This window comes from Mesoplodon mirus (genome assembly GCF_964341445.2).
Source record: "Mesoplodon mirus genome assembly, chromosome: 6".
Classification (NCBI taxonomy): domain Eukaryota; kingdom Metazoa; phylum Chordata; class Mammalia; order Artiodactyla; family Ziphiidae; genus Mesoplodon; species Mesoplodon mirus.
Window position 1 is genome coordinate 140,596,540 of NC_138982.1, and position 20,033 is coordinate 140,616,572.

General features: G+C 42.4%; 1 protein-coding gene across 6 annotated transcripts in view; it reads right to left on the reverse strand.

Annotated features, from left to right (window-relative positions):
- The window catches only part of ERG (ETS transcription factor ERG), a 279,810-nt gene that overhangs the window by 190,879 nt on the left and 68,898 nt on the right, over window positions 1-20,033 (reverse strand). For all 6 annotated transcript variants that reach the window (XM_082626209.1, XM_082626216.1, XM_082626214.1 and 3 more), the window contains exon 2: window positions 10,197-10,299. The gene's annotated coding sequence lies outside the window, so the exon portion shown is untranslated. The remainder of the gene's footprint in view (window positions 1-10,196; window positions 10,300-20,033) is intronic.

The window sequence follows — 20,033 nt, forward strand, 5'->3', positions numbered from 1 at the left end:
CCTATGTGATGAAATGTTCATAAAAACCCATAAACGGCAGGATTTGGAGAGTTTCCAAGTTGGTGAGCACATCCATGTGCTAAGAGGGTGGTGCCCCCCGACTCCTCAGAGAGAGACACTCTTGTGCTTGGGACCCTTCTGGACCTCGACCTACAAACCTCCATCCGTCTGTTCATTTGTATCCTTTATAATAATCTGTAACAGTAAGTACAGCATTGTCCTGAGTTCTGTGACTCCTTCTAGCAAATTACTGAATCCTGGAGGGGGGGATTGTGGGAACCCCCAATTCTGAAGCCAAGGTGGACAGAAGGGGGGGTAACCTGAGGACCTGACACTTTCTGCTGGCCTCTGAAGTGGGCGGCAGTCTTGTGGCACTGAGCCTCTAGCCTGTGGTGTCTGGTGCTAACTCCAGGTACTCTCAGAATGGAATCAAATTGTAGGATACTCAGTTGGTACTGGAGAGTTGGAAGATGGGTTGATGGTATTGGAAAAGACACCACCTATTTGATGTCAGGAGGGAAAATCCCCTCCATTACCACCTCCAAATTGATGTTCAGCCATTCACACAGGTGTGACACAAGATCTGGCCAGCCTCCATGGCAGCTGGTTAGTCCCTGAGTAGAACCACTGTTTGGCTAATCTTCCCTGCCAACTCCATAAGGCCTTTATGAGGATTAGACTGAATCATGCCTCCAAAACCTCTCACAGTGCTATGTACAGAGTAAGCACTTAATAAGGGATAATCATTTGCGGGAAGAAAGCAAACATTCTGATATTGTATAAAATCTTGCACCTTTGAGGAAAACAATTCTCAAGAAATAAATGGCCAGTTTTTCATAAGGGCCCTTTGTCCGTAATGTTAAAACTGAATTTTTAATTTTAAGCTAACGAGTCATTAAGTGAAGACATTTTAGACAAAATGGCTCTGAGCAAACTCATCGTAATGGATCCATTCATTTAATGAGCTGATCACGAGACACACTCGTTCTAGATGAGTGGGTATTAGGCATGTCAGTCCCTTACCAGCGAAACCTACCCTAAGAACTGCACAGGCTGAGTCTGCTCTGGGCAGTGGTCTCCTAAATGGAGTGGGAGAAGGGGGAGGCCAGTGAGACGCCCACCTGGGCCCCACGATTTAACAGGTGTCCCACCCCCACCCTCAGGCTCCTGCAGGTGCTCAGCCAGCACCTGAGAGGGAGCATCTGCTTCAACTTTGTGCCTCACTCAGTGTACCCTGGCCCCAGCCCTGGTGCCTGCACTCCCCGAGGTAAGCAAGAGAGACCAAGGGGAGGTGGAAGAATGAGAGACCTAACGTACCTCCATATTTGTCTAAAAATAAGAAACTGAACTCCTTCAGTAGGATATGGCTTATCTTTTCAAATGAATACAAATAACTACTGCAGTGGGTTGAACTGTTTCCATCATGCAACCCTTCATGTGTTGGAGCCCAAACGCCCAGTAGCCCAGAACGTGACCTTATTAGGAGACAGGGTCTTTCCAGAGGTAATGAAGTTAAAATGGGGTTATTAGGGTGGGCCCTAACCCAATATGACTGGTGTCCTTATTTTTTTTTTAAAAAAAGGGAATTTTGAAACAGAGACCTGTGTAAAGGGAAGACAACGTGAAAACACAGGGAGAATACAACCGTCTACAGCCAAGGAGAGGGGCCTGGGAAGATGGTTCCTCACAGCCCTCGGAAGGAACCAATTCTGCCTTCACCTTGATCTCAGACTTGCAGTCTCCGGAGCTGGGAGAGAAGAAATGTCTGTTGTCTAAGCTCCCCCAGTCTGTGGTAGTTTGTTACAGCAGCCCCGCAAACTAACAGACTTTTATTTTCAATATTTTAACTGATGAAGAATACAGACCCTGATGGGGGCATGGCCTCAAGAACCACACCCAATTTAACTGCGCCATTTCTTACTGGACACAAACTCTGCTCAAGGCCCGTGTCAGGCACCATGGACTGTTGTGCCATCTACTCATCACTTCTGACTTAATGTCAGCCAAGGAGAGACTCTTTTAAGTTCTACGGCCTAAGTGAGTGTTACACAGGGCCCACCATAATCTCTTCCAACCCTGGAATGCTTTTCGGGGGGAAGCCTGACAGTCCTGAAGAGCTAAGGGGCATAATTTGTAGATAAAGTGCTGAAATCCTCCACCTTCATTTATTTATTTTTTGCATAGCTAATGAATGCATAGACTCAATCCCTGTGTGTGCCTCTCGAAATGAGGTTTCAATTGAATTCAGGCAAAATAACTATAAAATAACTATGAACCAAACCTAGTAACAGGACGAAAAACATAGTTAACATAAAAGCACAGGCCTGTGGACATTGTTCTTGGCTCTTTGGCTTTTCTGGGAGGAGCAGAAGAAAGTGGAAGGCAGTGTAGAAAGGAAGAGTTGTGATGACTGCAGTACTTAGAAAGCAGTGATTTTAAAAACTCTACAGGAGAGACCTTCAAGATGGCGGAGGCGTGAGACATGGAGATCACCTTCCTCCCCACAGATACATCAGAACTACATCTACATGTGGAACAACCCCTACAGAACACCTACTGAACGCTGGCAGAAGACCTCAGACCTCCCAAAAGGCAAGAAACTCCCCACGTACCTGGGTTGGGCAAAAGAAAAAAGAATAAACAGAGACAAAAGGATAGGGACGGGACCTGCACCCGTGGGAGGGAGCCGTGAAGGAAGAAAGGTTTCCACACACTAGAAGCACCTTCACGGGCGGAGACTGCGGGGGGCGGAGGCGGAAAGCTTCGGAGCCGCGGAGGAGAGCACAGCAACAGGGGTGCGGAGGGCAAAGCGGAGAGATTCCCGCACGGACGATCAGTGCCGACCGGCACTCACCAGCCTGAGAGGCTTGTCTGCTCGGCTGCCAGGGTGGGCGGGGCTGGGAGCTGAGGCTCGGGCTTCGGTCGGAGCGCAGGGAGAGGACTGGGGTTGGCGGCGTAAACACAGCCTGAAGGGGTTAGTGCGCCAAGGCTGGCCGGGAGGGAGTCCGGGGAAAAGTCTGGAGCTGCCGAAGAGGCAAGAGACTTCTTATCTCTTTGTTTCCTGGGGCGCGAGGAGAGGGGATTCAGAGCGCTGCTTAAAGGAGCTGCAGAGACGGGCACGAGCCGCGGCTAACAGTGCGGACCCCAGACACGGGCATGAGATGCTAAGGCCGCTGCTGCCGCCACCAAGAAGCCTGTGTGCGAGCGCAGGTCACTCTCCACACCCCCATCCCGGGAGCCTGTGCAGCCCGCCATTGCCAGGGTCCCGGGATCCAGGGACAACTTCCCCGGGAGAAATCACGGTGCGCCTCGGGCTGGTGCAACGTCACGTCGGCCGCTGCCGCCGCAGGCTCGCCCCTCACTCCGTACCCCTCCCTCCCCCCATCCTGAGTGACCGAGAGCCCCCGAATCAGCAGCTCCTTTAACCCCGTCCTGTCTGGGCAAAAAACAGATGCCCTCCGGCGACCTACACGCAGAGGCGGGGCCAAATCCAAAGCTGAACCTCGTGAGCTGTGCGAACAAAGAAGAGAAAGGGAAATCTCTCCCAGCAGCCTCAGGAGCAGCATATTAAATCTCCACAATCAACTTGATGTGCCCTGCATCTGTGGAATACCTGAATAGACAACAATTCATCCCAAATTGAGGAGGTGGACTTTGGGAGCAATGATATATGCATATTTTTTTCCTTTATCTCTTTTTGTGAGTGTGTATGTGTATGCTTCTTTGTGTGATTTTGTCTGTATAGCTTTGCTTTTACCATTTGTCCTAGGGTTCTGTCTGTCCCTTTTTTGGTTTTTTTTTTTTTAGTATAGTTTTTAACACTTGTTATCATTCGTGGATTTGTTTTTTGGTTTGGTTGCTCTCTTCTTCCTTTCCTTTTTGTTTATTACTTTTTAATTTTTTTATTTTTAATAATTACTTTTTATTTTTTATTTTAATAACTTTTCTTCTTTTCTTTCTCTCTCTCTCTCTCTCTCTCTCTCTCCCTCCCTCCCTCCCTCCCTCTTTCTTTCTTTCTCCCTTCTGACCCATGTGGCTGACAGGGTCTTGGGGCTCTGGCTTAGTGTCAGGCCTGAGCCTCTGAGGTGGGAGAGCCAACTTCAGGACACTGGTCCACCTGAGACCTCCTGGCTCCATGTAATAGCAAATGGCAAAAGCTCTCCCAGAGATCTCCATCTCAATGCTAAGACCCAGCTCCACTCAACGACCAGCAAGCTACACTGCTGGACACCCCATGCCAAACAACTAGCAAGACAGGAACACAACCCCACCCATTAGTAGAGAGGCTGCCTAAAACCATAAAGAGGTCAAAGACACCCCAAAACACACCACTGGCTGCAGCCCTGCCCACCAGAAAGACAAGATCCAGCTTCATCCACCAGAACACAGGCACCAGTCCCCTCCATCAGGAACCCTACAGAACCCACTGAACCAACCTTAGCCACTGGGGGCAGACACCAAAAACAATGGGACCTACGCACCTGCAGCCTGAGAAAAGGAGACCCCAAACACAGTAAGGTAAGCAAAATGAGAAGCCAGAGAAACACACAGCAGATGAGGAGCAAGGTAAAAACCCACCAGACCAAACAAATGAACAGGAAATAGGCAGTCTACCTGAAAAAGAATTCAGAGTAATGATAGTAAAGATGATACAAAATCTTGGAAATAGAATGCAGAAAATACAAGAAAAGTTTAACAAGGACCTAGAAGAACTAAACAGCAAACAAACAATGATGAACAACACAATAAATGAACTTAAAAATTCTCTAGAAGGAATCAATAGCAGAACAACTTAGACATAAGAACAGATAAGTGATCTGGAAGATAAAATAATGGAAATAAGTACAGCAGAGCAGAATAAAGAAAAAAGAATGAAAAGAATTGACAACTGTCTCAGAGACCTCTGGGACAACATTAAATGCAGCAACGTTTGAATTATAGAGGTCCCAGAAGAAGAAGAGAAAAAGAAAGGGACTGAAAAAATATTTGAAGAAATTATAGTTGAAAACTTCCCTAATATGGGAAAGGAAATATTTAATCAAGTCCAGGAAGCACAGAGAGTCCCATACAGGATAAATCCAAGGAGAAACACACCAAGACACGTACTAATTAAACTATCAAATATTAAATACAAAGAACAAATATTAAAAGCAGCAAGGGAAAAACAACAAATAACATACAAGGGAAACCCCATAAGGTTAACAGCTGATCTTCCAGCAGAAACTCTGCAAACCAGAAGGGAGTGGCAGTACATACTTAACGTGATTAAAGGGAAGAAACTACAACCAAGATTACTCTACCCAGCAAGGATCTCATTCAGATTCTACAGAGAAATTAAAACCTTGACAGACAAGCAAAAGCTAACAGAATTCAGCACCCCCAAACCAGCTCTATAACAAATGCTAAAAGAACTTCTCTAAGTGGGAAACACAAGAGAAGAAAAGGACCTACAAAAACAAACCCAAAACAATTAAGAAAATGCTAATAGGAACATACATATCGATAATTACCTTAAGTGTAAATGGATTAAATGCTCCATGCAAAAGACACAGACTGGCTGAATGGATACAGAAACAAGACCCATATATATGCTGTCTATAAGAGACCCACTTCAGACATGGGGACACATACAGACTGAAAATGAGGGGACTGAAAAAGATATTCCATGCAAATGGAAATCAAAAGAAAGCTGGTGTAGCAATCTCATATCAGAGAAAAGGGACTTTAAAATAAAGACTATTACAAGAGACAAAGAAGGACACTACATAATAATCAAGGGATCAATCCAAGAAGAAGATATAACAATTGTAAATATTTATGCACCCAATATAGGAGCACCTCAATACATAAGGCAAATGCTAACAGCCATAAAAGGGGAAATCAACAGTAACACAATCATAGTAGGGGACTTTAACACCCCACTTTCACCAATGGACAGATCATCCAAAATGAAAATAAATAAGGAAACACAAGCTTTCAATGATACATTAAACAAGATGGACTTAATGATATTTATAGGACATTCCATCCAAAAACAACAGAATACACTTTCTTCTCAAGTGCTCATGGAACATTCTCCAGGATAGATCATATCTTGGGTCACAACTCAAGCCTTGGTAAATATAAGAAAATTGAAATCATATTAAGTATCTTTTCTGAACACAATGCTATGAAACTAGATATCAATTACAGGAAAAAATCTGTAAAAAATACTAACACAGGGAGGCTAAACAATACACTACTTAATAACCAGGAGATCACTGAAGAAATCAAAGAGGAAATCAAAAAATACCTAGAAACAAATGACAATGAAAACACAACAACCCAAAACCTATGGGCTGCAGCAAAAACAGTTCTAATAGGGAAGTTTATAGCAATACAATCCTACCTCAAGAAACAAGAACCATCTCAAATAAACAACCTAACCTTACACCTAAAGCAATCAGAGAAAGAAGAACGAAAAAAAACCAAAGTTAGCAGAAGGAAAGAAATCATAAAGATCAGATCAGAAATAAATGAAAAAGAAATGAAGAAAACGATAGCAAAGATCAATAAAACTAAAAGCTGGTTCTCTGAGAAGATAAACAAAATTGATAAACCATTAGCCAGACTCATCAAGAAAAAAAGGGAGAAGACTCAAATCAATAGAATTAGAAATGAAAAAGGAGAAGTAACAACTGACACTGCAGAAATACAAAGGATCATGAGAGATTACTACAGGCAACTCTGTGCCAATAAAATGGACAACCTGGAAGAAATGGACAAATTCTTAGAAATGCACAACCTTCTGCGACTGAACCAGGAAGAAATAGAAAATATAAACAGACCAGTCACAAGCACTGAAATTGAGACTGTGATTTAAAATCTTCCAACAAACAAAAGCCCAGGACCAGATGGCTTCACAGGTGAATTCTATCAAACATTTAGAGAAGAGCTAACACCTATCCTTCTCAAACTCTTCCAAACTATAGCAGAGGGAGGAACACTCCCAAACTCATTCTATGAGACCATCATCACCCTGATACCAAAACCAGACAAGGATGTCACAAAGAAAGAAAACTACAGGCCAATATCACTGATGAACATAGATGCAAAAATCCTCAACAAAAAACGAGCAAAAAGAATCCAACAGCACATTAAAAGGATCATACACCACGATCAAGTGGGGTTTATCCCAGGAATGCAAGGATTCTTCAATATACGCAAACCAAGCAATGTGATACACCATTTTAACAAATTGAAGGATAAAAACCATATGATCATCTCAATACATGGAGAAAAAGCTTTCAACAAAATTCAACACCCATTTATGATAAAAACCCTCCAGAAAATAGGCATAGAGGGATCTTAACTCAACATAATAAATGCCATATATGACAAACCCACAGCCAACATCATTCTCAATGGTGAAAAACTGAAACCATTTCCACTAAGATCAGGAACAAGACAAGGTTGCCCACTCTCACCACTATTATTCAACATAGTTTTGGAAGCTTTAGCCACAGCAATCATAGAAGAAAAAGAAATCCAAATCGGAAAAGAAGAAGTAAAGCTGTCACTGTTTGCAGGTGACATGAGATTATACATAGGGAATCCTAAAGAAGCTACCAGGAAACTACTAGAGCTAATCAATGAATTTGGTAGAGTAGCAGGATACAAAATTAATGCACAGAAATCTCTTGCATTCCTATACACTAATGATGAAAAATCTGAAAGAGAAATTAAGGAAACACTTCCTTTTACCACTGCAACAAAAAGAATAAAATACCTAGGAATAAACCTACCTAAGGAGACAAAAGACCTGTAGGCAGAAAACTATAAGACACTGATGAAAGAAATTAAAGATGATACAAACAGATGGAGAGATACACCATGTTCTTGGATTGGAAGAATCAACATTGTGAAAATGACTATACTACCCATAGCAATCTACAGATTCAATGTAATCCCTATCAAACTACCAATGGCTTTTTTCACAGATCTAGAACAAAAAATTTCACAATTTGTATTGAAACAAAAAAGAACCCAAAAAGCAAAAGCAACCTTAAGAAAAATGGAGCTGGAGGAATCACACTCCCTGACTTCAGACTGTACTATAAAGCTACTGTAATCAAGACAGTATGGTACTGGCACAAAAACAGAACTATAGATCAATGGAACAGGATAGAAAGCCCAGAGATAAACCCATGCACATATGGTCAACTTATCTTTGATAAAGGAGTCAAGAATATACAATGGAGAAAAGACAGCCTCTTCAAAAAGTGGTGCTGGGAAAACTGGACAGCTACATGTAAAAGAATGAAACTAGAATACTCCCTAACACCATACACAAAAATAAACTCCAAATGGATTAAAGACCTAAATGTAAGGCCAGACACTATAAAACTCTTAGAGGAAAACATAGGCAGAACACTCTGTGACATAAATCACAGCAAGATTCTTTTTGACACAACTCCTAGAGAAATGGAAATAAAAACAAAAATTAACAAATGGGACCTAGTGAAACTTAAAAGCTTTTGCACAGCAAAGGAAACTATAAGCAAGATGAAAAGACAACCCTCAGAATGGGAGAAAATATTTGCAAAGGAAGCAACTGACAAAGGATAAATCTCAAAAATATATGAGTAGGTCTTGCAGCTCAAAATCAAAAAAACAAACAACCCAATCCAAAAATGGGCAGAAGACCTAAAGAGACATTTCTCCAAAGAAGATATACAGATTGCCAGCAAACACATGAAAGGATACTCAACATCACTAATCATTAGAGAAATGAAAATCAAAAGTACAATGAGGTATCACCTCATTGATACCAGTCAGAATGGCCATCATCAAAAAATCTATGAACAATAAATGCTGGAGAGGGTGTGGAGAAAAGAGAACCCTCTTGCACTGTTGGTGGGAATGTAAATTGATACAGCCATTATGGAGAACAGTATGGAGGTTCCTTAAAAAACTAAAAATAGAACTACTATACGACCCAGCAATCTCACTACCGGGCATATACCCTGAGAAAACCATAATTCAAAAAGAGTCATGTACCACAATGTTCTTTGCACCTCTATTTACAATAACCAGCACATGGAAGCAACCTAAGTGTCCAGTGACAGATGAATAGATAAAGAAGATGTGGCACATATATACAATGGAATATTACTCAGCCATAAAAAGAAACGAAATTGAGTTATTTGTAGTGAGGTGGATGGACCTAGAGTCTGTCGTACAGAGTGAAGAAAGTCAGAAAGAGAAAAGCAAATACTGTATGCTAACACATATATATGGAATCTAAGAAAAAATGGTTATGAAGAACCTACGGGCAGGAGAGGAATAAAGTCGCAGACGTAGAGAATGGCCTTGAGGACATGGGGATGGGGAAGGGGAATCTGCGATGAAGTGAGAGAGTGGCATGGACTTATATATACACTACCAAATGTAAAATAGATGGCTAGTGGGAAGCAGCCGCATAGCACAGGGAGATCAGCTCAGTGCTTTGTGACCACCTAGAGGGGTGGTATAGGGAGGGTGGGAGGGAAACGCAAGAAGGAGGAGATATGGGGATATATGTATATGTATAGCTGATTCACTTTGTTATACAGCAGAAACTAACACACCATTGTAAAGCAATTATACTCCAATAAAAATGTTAAAAAATAAAAAAGAATTTTAAATAAAATAAAATTCTCCCACCTAAAAAAAAATAAAATGATGCATGAAGAGCTTACTAAACTCTAAATATAGCTAACTATACATTCATTTAGCCTTTGATGTATAGCCAAGGTTTCTTTCCTCAGTGTAGATCCACTAAGTCATTGCTATTCTATGCTGCATAAATCAAACATCATACATCATCTGTAATATCCAGTTTTTGTTTATTTAAATAGTTGAGAGTCTTAAGACATCTGTGAAATAAGATTCTCCCCACTGATTTTTACAGGGTTTTTTTCTCTTAAAAAAAAAAAAAAAACTCTACAGTGTTGAAGGCAGGAACAGGTAGTACTGGGCGAGGGGCATCTTATTTGTGCAGGAGAATCGATGGAACCAACATAAGTCCTCTAAGTACACCAAAGGACCCAAGAAAAGGTCTTTGGAGGTTTGGGACCACAAATATCAAATATTGAAGATATAAAATATTTACATTCACATTTTTCTAAAAATTCTTTACTAGGAAAGGTAGGGTTTTCTGGGTTTTGTTGTTTTACCTTTAATTGCCCTTGGCTCCCCCATCTTTTCTCTCTGTGAGTCATTTGTCTTCCTTTTGGTCAACACGGCTTTTTCCTGGGTCTTCAAAGATCTTGGAAGAACCTGAAAGAGAATTTCAATATATTAAGCCCTGTTTTTTTTCCCAAATATTAAAACCAAGGATCGACTATACATTTAGTGACAAATCCTATTTCTGAAACATCACTTTAAAATATCCTAAAAGGGGAATGAACTTAAAATTCTTACTTAAAAAAAAAAAGTGAGGGGGGGAGATGGGGCAACATTTCTCCCGGGGAAGTTCAGCATTACGAAGCAAAAATTAGGAATTAAATGAGCGCCAAGCCTGAATGGATATACTGAAGCCCACGTATACTTTTGCAAAGAAAATATTTTGAAAATGTTTTCCTTTCCTCACAGCCCACAGCTTTAGTAATAATGGTTTCCCCAGATCATTACTTTAGCACTTTGGTCTGCTCAAAACAAAGAGTAATGGGGTTTATTCAACATCCTGAGAACTATAATTAGACAACTGTTTTAGTCCCAGGAAACAAACAGTCTTTTTAATTTGTAGATGCCACAAGGATCCATATTTTTTAAGAGATTAGAGAACTACCATATTAAAAAAATAACAATAAAAAATCTTCCTCAGAATATGCCTGTCGGTGCAGCTCTAAAATCCAATCTCTCTTTTTTGAGATACAGGAATTTCGGTGCTTATGCAAGTTTCCAAATCAAATATCCAATCCCAAAATATTTAGTACATTTAACAAAATCCTCACAACATGACTAATTGCAAACGGCAGCTTTTTCAGTCAAAAATATTTTCAAGTTAGAAAATGCCTTAAGTATTGCATCAAAATCAATATTTGCAATGGACAATATTATTTATAAGTGGTTCCACAGACCAAATGAGCCTCCCACTCCACCCAAGAGGCCCCAGCCAACTCCATCTGAAGGCTGTGGGCCTGTGCATCAAGATATTTAAACCAAATTGCCCAACTGGTGGGGCAAAGGGTTTGGTAGGATATGGAAAATCCAAATTCTTGGGGGAAAATTAGGATACAAAACCATATATATAGTCTGATTCCAATATAATAAACAGAAAACGGATGAAAAACAAGAGAGGAAAAAGGGTACAAATGAATTTAGTTACAAAACAGAAGTAGAGTCACAGATGTAGAAAACAAACTTATGGTTTTCTACAGGGGATAAAGGGGAGGGATAAACTGGGAGATTGAGGTTGACATAAACACACTACTATATATAAAACAGATAACTAATAAGGACTTACTGTATAGCACAGGGAACTCTACTCAATGCTCTGTAATGGCCTATATGGGAAAATAATCAAAAAAAAAAAAGAGTGGATATATGTATATGTATAACTGAGTCACTCTGCTGTACAGCAGAAACTAACAACGTTGTAAATCAACTATACTCCAACAAAAATTTAAAAAAAAAAAAAAAAAACCCAAGAGGGGAGATAGAAAGAGGAGGAGGAAGGCTCTAAGAAAGTGCAGGAAATTGCTACTGGAAGTGGTCTTTGGGTTTCCAATGTGATTTCTGGGGAGTCTTATTTTCTTCTTTATAATCATGGGCATTTTCCAAATTTTCAGAACCAAGAATATTCATCTGGATAATCAGAGAAGAACTACATAATAATGATGGTATAATCCTAAACACATTTGCAAAGTGTTTTCTTCACAGTGATGTGGGATAAGCATTCAGCCTCATGGAACCCTGGGGCCTCCCATGCTCAGAGACAGGCCGCTCAGCAGGAACGGGGGGGATAGCAGTGAATTAGGTCGTGCTTTGCACGGCCGCACAGATCTTGAGTTAATTAAGGTGTTTCCAAATTTCTTTTTCTCTAAATCCAAAAGCCAATATTGACTATTATTCGGTTAAATGCTTTCCACGGACAAGTGGTTAAAATAGTATTTAGTTTCCCAATTGCTGCAAAGGGAACATGGGTTTTAAAAGCCTGGGCTAAAATTTCCTATACTGTGTCATCCTATAGCACATTTTCGTGCCCAAACCTCTTCTATGCCAAAAGAAACACTTTATTTATGATTGAATGTTATTGGACCTGATTTAAAGACAAGAGCAAAGGCCAGAGAAGATTCTATTAAATATGTGCAATGGGTATTTTTAAATTAGCGTTATAATGCTATTAATATTTCATCTATCCAGAGGGCATTTATCTGACAACGTAAATTATCCGTAATGCAGCTGAGAAGCCCACAAAGGATCCAAAAAGATGTCACAAAGTCTAGGGAGAGAGAAGCTTTGCCAGAGAAAGGCACGCTACCAGCCGCGTGAGGTAACAACCGGCCCAATCAAAGCAGAAAAGTCAGAAAATTATGCAAACCAGACTCAAGAAGTCAAAAAACACAGCCATTTGAGAACCTTGGTATGAGAGCAAACTGCTCAAGCCAGCTGAACCGCCCTTGGTCCTGCAGAAAGCACAGGATGAAGAACATGGTGCCCAGCCCTGCCAAGGTCAAGTGCTCTGAACCCCATCACCCCTGGATCCACTGAGCTCCCTGATCTACACAGTAGGAGTACACATGTGATCGTGATCGTTGGAAAATTCTCACTGGAAATGGTCAAAGTTAAACACACCTGAGCATCACAAGGGCAAGTTTAATTTGCAAAGCATTCGCGGTGCACAGAGAGACTGGGCTCAAGGCCAGACTGGTGCTGACCACTAGCAGTCAACAGACCGCTCTCCGCCTCAGTCTGCCCATCTGCAAGCCATGGGTTAGACAGAGACGGTGTGAGTCCAACGAGACAGTGTTTGTGGCAGTGCCAAGCGAAGAGACACAAGGCATCGTATGTTCAGGGACATGCAATGTCCTCGTTCCATAAACACGTGGACAAGAAGCCACTCCCTAGGCACAGATTTTCCTGGCCACCTGTGTCAGCAACAGTGAATGTTTCATAAGCTGAGGTCAGCTATTGGGAAGATGGAAAACTAGATGTCCTAGAGAGCTGCTGCCTTCTCGACAGAAAACACCCCGGACCTTGATTGAACAACAGCCGTCTTTTGTGAAAAGGCTCCATTCCCAGCAGCGACACCAGGGACAGTCACGGTGAACTGAGAGCCCACTCATCTGTTTATAGCCCCCTCCCCACAGGTGGCAAAGGCAGCAGACGCACTGGCTGCCCCCTTCTCCTGAGAAAGGAAACTCAACTTTGCTTGGGTATGTAGCCCAGCCCCCCAACATGCCCTGGCGAAGGCTGACCCTGCCCCAACTTCAGGGGCAAATCTTATCACCGAGCACCCATTCCTCTAGCCACTGACTGGTTTAGGGATGAGCGTGTGATATAATTTTGGCCAATTCAACCCTGGGGGACATAACAAGAGGACTTCTGGAGAAAGTCTCTTGGCTGACAAAGAAAGGTCATGTGATATTGCCCTGTCTTGGGGACAGTTGGAACTGTGACAGCCATCTCAGAAGCATGAGAGGAGGGGGCCTGAGGACAAAACCAATATGCTGCAATGTCAGGGGAGAAAAATGAAGGCAATCCCCTGGGATTCTGCTTAGGGTAGGGAACAGCAGGATTAATCAACCCTGAAGACACGAAGCATCCTATACACTACGGTGTCTATGTTCAAAAGAGCCACCTTCCTCTCTTTTATTATCTGTGTCCAACTCAAACAGACATGCTGAATACACTTTTCTGTTCTAATTTTTTAAATAAAATGATCTGCTGGAAATTAGCCCAGCCCATAAATCTTCCTACTTATAATATTATATCTAAGACTTGAGAAATAAATAACTATTATCAAGGTAAGTGATCTATCTCAGCCTATATATGTATTGAGTGTCCAGGTACTAGAGGTGACACAGAATGGTGCCCTCGGTAAACAAAGGATTTGATGGGGGGATTACACTTCTGGTTAAATGACTGACTGGAGGCAGAATGTGGTGAGGGTCATAAGAGAAGTACAAAAGAGGTGGCAATTCCATCTAGCCTCATGGAATGGCAATGCCTCTTCACAGGAGTGAGTATACCATAGGCACTTAGTATTCAACAGATGGGAACAGGGAGGAGAGTATACAAGGTAGAGGAGAGAGATGAGCAAAGTTATGAAAGTGAAAAAGTTCGCAGGAGAGGCACACTGTAGAGTGTCTTTTACTCTCAGAACACAGTTCATTAATGTTGAATGACTTGTCTCTATAACTAAGAAGTTATGTTGATACTTGTTTCTTTCCACAATCTAAGTTCAACCTACCCTTCAAATCCATTCATTTATTCAATTGTTCCTCCATCCATTCATCCATCACCCATTATCCATCATCCATCCATCCATCTATCCATGATCCATCAATCTATCCATCCATCGTCGATTCATCCATCGTCCATCCATCCATCCACCAATCTAGCCATCCATCATCCACCCATCCATCCATCCATCCATCCATCCACCAATCTACCCATCCATCATCCACCCATCCATCCATCCATCCATCCATCTATCCAACATTCACTAAGTCAGTTTCCTCCAGGTGCCATCACTGAGTTAAGCACTAACTAGGGGTGGGCCCTGCCATGAGTTCAGAGTCTAGTGGGAAAGACAAGGTTGTAAAGGAACAATCACAAATACCAACTCCCCCATTACCACGCTTGACCCTCAGCTGCAGAGTAGCTCCCACAAGGGAGGTATGCAGGCAGAAGCCAATTGAGCAGAGGACCTGAACTATTTGAGAGACTGAAGGAGGAAAACTGGACAACCAAGAACACAGGGAGGAGCAGTCAGGGAATTAGGAAAAATCTAGAAAGGACCCAAGTCCTGGATGCCAAGGAAGGACATTCAGTAAGCCAGAAACAGTTCACAGTGTCCATCTCCAGAGAGCTGAATACGAATGAGAAATTCAATCAACCAACCACACGAGTTGATAAAAAGGTATTGGATTTGGCAAGTCAAAACCTCGGGGTGACCTCCAATAATGTTGCCAGTTTCCAAAGGTTTGTTAGTGGAAGGTTGGGAGGATATGGGCAGGTCAACATAGGCTATTCATGAAAGGCACTAAGCAACAAAGAGAGAAAAGGGGAGAGCAGTTTAAGAAAAAAAGAAACACTTATGTGTTCGCTCAACCAACATTTGTTGTGTGGCTACTGTGTGTCAGAAATTGCCAGCAGCCAGGAATGCAAGAGTGTGCAAGACTCAGTCCTGTCCTCAAGAAGTTTACAATCCAATTAGAAGAAGGTTTACCTTGTTTGTCTAGTTGGTTTGTTAAGGATGAGAAAAGCAGGTATATTTATAGGTGGGATAATGGGAAAGGTGTAGTAGCAGAGATAGATTCTAGAGAAAGAGGATCAGGGGCAGTCCAGTCTGGAAGAGACAGAGGAAAGGCCAGGCCATAATGTCAGCTCCGGCGGGTGGAAGGGACCCCAGTGTCTCAGAAGTGGTGTGTTACTAAATGTTTAGCAACCGGCTCTCCAGGGGAAATCCTCTGCTTTGAAGCACTTGCCAATTCTTGTGGAGTAACTATCCCTATCCTGGGCAATTTCAAGAAACTAACAGAAGTCCCTGAGTACAGAGTTGAATAGAGATATGGGCCATCTTTCTAGTAAGTCCGAGGTGCCAGCCCTGGCACACCTGTGCTCCAGAAGCCAAGCAGAGAAAAAAGGCCCCGAAATTATTGTTAAGAGGTGATGGCGAGGAAATCTGTGAAGACCAACCAAAGCAGCTGCTCTGCCAGTAGCTGAGTCCCTGAGACATGTCACTTGTAGGTAGGGCAGAAACTAGGGAGATGGTGTTCCGAGCTAGAAAACACGGCAGTGCTCTGAAATCGCATCCACATCAGCTCTTCTGCCTCTGCAACCTGCTTAGAACCCAAAACGTCGTATGCTGTTCATCGTTACCATCCCTCAACTTGACTTTGTTCGTGCGCACACGTGTGTATCTTTCCACTTGTAAATCACTGTGCTGCCTTATCCGCTCTCAGAACTCAGCGAGGCAATTCTTGGCAGCTTTTCCAATTCCCCGGAGGGGGGTCCATTGCCTCTGCATCTTAGAGAAACGTGGTAAAAAATATACCAGAGCAGTTCTGCGGGAAGAAAATGGCAAGTCTTCAGGAATCACGTCTGTGCCACGCACAGCCATGCCTGGATGCTGCTTGTCAGTTTTGTTCTGTTTTGTGGTTGTTTGGTTTCATTTCATTTTGTTCCTTAGGGTCAGCCTTTTTGCCATTCACAGCCTTAAATCAACCTCCATCCTTAACGCTTCTTCCCTTATTCTTTTTCCAAGGAGAGAGCAAAACGAACCTAGACATTAACGCGCCTTACGAGCCTGTGATGTCCTTGGAGGACGGGACACTGGGTCTTTCTCTCCTTCTTGGCTTCATCATGTGCACGTGAAAGCATTCAAGCTGATCAAGCTGATGGTAAAGGCGGGGGGGCGTGGCCGCCGCCTTCCACCAGGACAAGACGCACAACCACCAAACGGCTTCACAGCCCCTCGGTCTGGGGTCCATGGTCTGCCTCGAGGTCCCCAGTAAAAATGAGACATTTGAAAGAAAACAGGCTGCGTTTGAAAGGCGGGTGACATCCAGAAAAGGGAAAACAACTATAAATACTACTTCTCTCCCGTTTTACACTGAGCCTTCTGTTAAAGGAAACACATTTACCAGAGTTGTGTTTTTTTTTTCCCTAAGCTCAACTGGAAAAACATAAATATTTAGTCATTTCATAACGGCAGACAACTGACAAGCAGGCCACAGATTAAAGGGACATGATGTATTTCTAAGAAAGTTCATCAAACAAAATATATCTTTGAGAACAGAATCCCAAAGTCTGTTTTAGAAGCAAATTTGGCCTTCAAAATGAATTGTCTTGATGTAATCACAAGGTCACATCTTAGAGACAGAAACTGCCTCAATTGCCATCTATGCAAACAATGAGGTCTGTTTCCTATTTTTAAATTAACAACACTAGGCAGAAAAAAATAAAACACTGTTAATGCATAACTGGTTTAGAGGATGCATATAAAATAACTAATTGCTAGTTAAATTAATCAATATTGTATTACCATCTCAATATTATAAATGCAAAATTCCTGAGCAGCAAGATCTATAACAGAGCAAAAATGAAAATAAATTAATAGAGATATCCTATGTAAGGGACCCAGAGAATATCACAGAGCATCTCTTTCAGATGAAATTCTTCTTTCAGCATCCCTCTAATGTGTTTATTTTGAATACAGCATGGAGAGGCAAGTCAGGAGAGTTAGAAGCTTTTCCTAAGGAAAATCAACTGGCCTAAAGGCAGAAAGAAAAAATACTGAGGCTCTCCAATAATGTAGATAATTCTCTACATTATCTGCCTTTAAAAAACAAACCAACTGCCAAATACTTACAGAATGTTAACTGGGAAAGGTTTCCTTGTGCTCTTTTTTTTTTTTTTTTTTTTTTCTTGCGGTACGTGGGCCTCTCACTGCTGTGGCCTCTCCCGTTGCGGAGCACAGGCTCTAGACGCGCAGGCTCAGCGGCCATGGCTCACGGGCCCAGCCACTCCATGGCATGTGGGACCTTCCCAGACCGGGGCACGAACCCACGTCCCCTGCATCAGCAGGCGAACTGTCAACCATTGTGCCACCAGGGAAGCCCTCCTTGTGCTCTTTAAGAGTGAGGAATTTCAAAGAACCTTGAACTCATCCTGAAAGTAATTCTATGTCCACTAGCTTGGCTGAAACACTTTGTGAAAAAATCCCTGGTGATGGGATTTTCACCATAGGAGCACTGAAATCAGCTTTTCCATTTCTGCTGATTTTGATTAGTTTAAGAGAACTGCATCAAAATTACCTCATTTGTACTGGACACAATCTGGAAATAAAGATTTTTCACTCTTCTTATATATTTAAGTAGAAATCACGAGCCTCACCACAAACGCCTTTCGCTGATACAGTGTAAGTCCTCTACATACGAACGAGTTCCATTCTGAGAGTGCGTTCGTAAGTCCAATTTGTTCGTAAGTCCAACAAATTTAGCCTAGGGACCCAATTAACACAATTGGCTATACAGTACTGCACTGTAATAGGTTTATGATACTTTTCACACAAATAATACACAAAAAAACAAAACATAAAGAAAACATTTTTAATCTTACAGTACAGTACCTTGAAAAGTACAGTCGTACAGTACAACAGCTGGCATCCAGGGGCTGGCATCGAGTGCACAGGCAAGAAGAGTTACTGACGGGAGGAGGGAGAGGAGGTGGGAGATGGTAGAGCTGAAGGGTCGTCAGCAACAGGAGACGGAGGGCAACTGCCATGTCACTCATGCCTGACGCTGATGGCACAGGTTCTGGTTCCTCGCTGGGTTCAATTCTATCTACCCTCTTGAAAGAACAATCCAGTGATGTCTGGGTAGTAGCTCTTTTTTCTCATCATGGATGGCACGGTAGCACTGGGTTGCATGCTGAACGGCTGCTGCAACCTTCATGTACTGTTCTACGTTCAGGTCCTGAGCCTCAAAAACTAACAGTGCCTCCTCAAATAAAGAAAATCTCCCTGCCATTTCCTGCATCATGAATCTCTCCGGTCCTTCAATTATTGTTCTCCTCTTGTCTCCCTTTGTTCTTTCTCTAGGACCAAGAGAATTCAGAAAATTCCCAGGCAGCTACCCTATCTGCACTCGCTGCCTCGCCAGTTTTACGTTGTGAAAGTTGGCTCTAGCCTTGAACCGATGAAACCAGCCGTGGGTGGCATTAAAAGATGTTCCCTCTGATTCTTTGCCGTGTTTCTTCTTCAAGTCTTCATAAAGGCTTTTAGCTTTCTCTTGAATCAGCATTAAGCTGAGCGGGACTCAATGCTGATGCTCATCCTGAGTCCACACACTGATAAGTTTCTCCATCTCCTCCATCACTTTTCCACGCTTCTTCGATATCATCGTCGATGTCATCAGTACGGCAGACTTCACATGTTCCATGATCTTGTCCTTGTTCTTTAAAATCGCGCCGATGGTTGAACGTTTCAAGTTAGAAGAACAAGCGACATCTACCATCTTTTCGCCTCACTCCACTCTCTCAATTATTTTCATTTTTGTTTCCATCATTATCACTTGGCGCTTCCTACAAGTACCAGCTACATCACTGCTGCTTTTACGCTTGCTTCTGGACATCCTGAGCTTGAAATAAAGATACTGTACTACTGTACTCTATACAGTACTGTCCAATAAAGTACACAAAAGCTCAACCACTTGTAGAGGATGCACACACATGACAATGTACGCCAGACACGTGAACTAACTTATGTGATTGGACGGGTGAACGCACATTCACATCTTTGAAAGTTTTCAACTTGGAGGTGCACGTGTAGGGAACTTACTGTACTCAGGAGGCGAAGTTTACAATGTGCCTCTGGCTGTACAGCTATGCATTCCATCCGTACAGAATCTTCCATGAAATACATCATTAGCAAGTCCTTCTATAAGTATTAACTGATGACATCATGCAAAGAGCTGTGCCCAGAGGTGAGGTAGGATGAAACAGTTCCAAGGTGTGTCTCTCATGCCTTGCGGGAGAGTCAGCGTGTGGCCTAATGTTTTATGATACAGAATAAGGGGCAACATAACAGCTTCGATAAGATGCACTGGGACAGCTCAGGGAAGAGGAAAAGGGAGCTTCAGCTTTGGGTGGTAGGATTTAAATCAGATGATGAAAAAGAGGAAGAATGTTATACAGACATGAGAGAGGAGGGCAGCCCAGGCAGAAGGAATAAGTGCCGCAGGCAGTCAAGTACAATAGGACTGCAGAACACGAGCCTATAAAGGGGGCACAAGGCAGCCACCTCTGCATGTGAGTAAAAGTCTCTGTGAAACAGCATAACA